Source organism: Corvus brachyrhynchos, unplaced genomic scaffold, assembly GCF_000691975.1.
Source record: "Corvus brachyrhynchos isolate BGI_N302 unplaced genomic scaffold, ASM69197v1 scaffold1, whole genome shotgun sequence".
Lineage (NCBI taxonomy): Eukaryota > Metazoa > Chordata > Aves > Passeriformes > Corvidae > Corvus > Corvus brachyrhynchos.
The window spans coordinates 5,097,819-5,100,514 of NW_008237222.1; positions in this window are offsets into that span (position 1 = coordinate 5,097,819).

Consider the following 2,696-nt stretch of genomic DNA (forward strand, 5'->3'; position numbering starts at 1 on the left):
GAGTGCACTAACAGGCCTTAATAGCCCCAACAATCCTCACCCGATCCCTCCCTTGGGCTCAGGAGCCCCAGTTTAGTCAAGCCTTGTGCTTTCAGTTCATGCCTGACCTGAGCTGTATCACTATGTGTCCCCAGCTCAGCCATGACTGTGCCAAGCCATGTTTATCCAGACCTGGAGTTACAGACTGAATTCCTAGCTTGACCTCAGTCTTTTCTTATCAATATGGACCTTCGTGGCAATTGCTAGGTTATGTCTGACCCTAGTTCTTGCTGGATCTGACCCTAGCCTGTGGGCTGTCTTCACAGCTTGAACTTGGACCTGCCTTGTTACTTGCCTGATGCTCTGTACTCCTGGCTGAATCTGGTGTGCCCTGTCTGCCTTGCTCAGGCTCTGTGGGACTGGGCTTGGGCAGTGAGGCTCTGCCCCATCATCTGTGTTATTATGCTTGGCTCCTGCCCTCTATGGAGCAGCCAGCTCTCACTGCTCCATTGTTTGTCTCTTTTATCTTCAAAATAAACCAAATATTTCTATAAAAATACATTGCATGTCAAAACTAAGTGAAACACTTTTTTTTCTAATGCTACAAAATTCCATGATTAATTCTCTGATTCTGTTCATTAAATATTATTTCCTTTGGATTCAGCAGACTTCTATCTCCTCCTCTGGTTTGCCAAGCTGAATATTACCCTTTTGAGTCTCACCAGGTGTATGTTCTCATTTCAATATGCAGAGTTATGAGTTCTTTCCCCTTATTAATACCAGCCCTTGTGACTGGAATTTGTCTAAAGCTGAGAACAGTTGCTTCTTGTTCTACTAATTTTGGTATTATTCCCTTCCCCCTCAAAGGCCTGCAGCTAAAACTAATCAACCAACAAACTCTCAGTTGAGCTATTTGCTCCGTCCCTTCCTATATTATGCCAGAGGTTAAGCATAACACTGAATTTAGGCAGATTGAGATCTAGCCCAAAACCACTACAAATCACTCTGTCTGTGTTATGCCTTAGCTTTCAAAGGCAGCTTGTGATTGTTGTAACAACTCTTCAAATTTTTTAGATCCTTCTCTTCATAACCACAATCTCAGGCTTATGGTTATTACAGAAGACCCATGGTTAGGTCTTTTAACCTACCTGGTTTACAAGCAGGTTAAATCCTAAACCATCCTTCCTGCTTTTTTTTCATAATCTTAAGTGCAAATGCAGGCTTTACAGTTAGCACATGTATCCACTGCCAAGCCATACATTCACACTCACATATTAATTCGTACTGAAACCCTTCTCTTTGAAATCTAGGTGGGTATTTCAAAGAATCTGGTTCATTTCCCATCATTATATCTAACCTCAATATAAGAAAATGCAATATAGCCATGCTTGAGTGGAAGGTCTGTCAGCCACACAGGAGTTTTATTCACTTTTAGATCACCTGGGACCCTACCACCTGTAAGAATGGAAAGAATGCCATTTAGGTGAGAAATGTGTCCCAGGGGTAATTAGAGGTATGTAGCTATTCATGTCTAGATCTATCATCACAACTACACTAATGGTCTATTTAAACTTCGGGAAAGATAATGAAATCTTGATTGAACTGAAGTGTAAAATCGCTGACCTGGGAGTCACGCTGTTGCTCAGGCTGGCTCTGCCTGTGGTGCCGGGCGCCATCTCGTGTCACTTTTGGGCCTTTAGTTCAATGAGCATTAAAGCAACAATAATTTTTTTAAAAACCCACAAAACAACAAAACAACAAACCAAAACAGCACGACTTAAAGTGAAGTTTCTCTGTGACAGAGGAGTTGTATTTCTGACTCTTGTGGGCTCTCAATAGTGTCACTTTTCTCTACTGATATCTGCAGCTCCATGCGTTTTGTCATCAGCTGTCCTGACTATAATCCAAAACACCAGCTTCTAACACTTTTCATTGAAACACCAAACATAGCAGGATAAGCCATCATAAATTTGATTTTGCAGCAGCTCTTATATACTGTGTCCCATGCACCTACTACATCCCCAAGAAAAGTGGCAGAAGATACCATGTATTTACAAAATGTCATTGCTTTAGCGTCTTTCATTTCTTATTGGGCATCCCTTTTTAAATCGTCTTTTAGCCTCCTTCTTAAGGACAGCTGCATGAGAGTGAATTGTGGCCACTGCTGCTTTCTCTGTGAAAAAGTGTAATTTCCTCACGACTTTGGGATACAACAATTTAGTAACAAGTTCCACTTGCTATATAACGCGATTCAGTTTCGGCATTAACTGGCACGGAGTTCTCGTCACACAGTTCCTGAATTCAGGCAAACACGTTCTGCCCACACAAACTCTCCCCAAATCATTGCTGTGCCTTCATTGAATGGCGCACACCTGACCGGATCGTTTTGCTGTCAATTTAAAGGATCTTTTAGCTTCATTTAAAGCTTTTCCCCGGTAGAAACATATGGACCTTAAAGATCATCTGGTCCCAACCCCTGCTGCCATGGGATAATAAGCATATAATATCTCCTAATACTTTAATTCATTAGAAATAATCCACTAAGTCATGTTTATGTATAAGCATATACTGGGTTTTGACTACACGTTTGCCATTTTCTGGAGACAGTTTCAGTCTCTACTGTAATCTCTAGTAATCTCTGTTGTTATTCCCCTCGGCCGGCTAACGCGGCCACTGTACCAAAACACAACAGTTTGGGTCTGTCCCCCGCTAAGGAG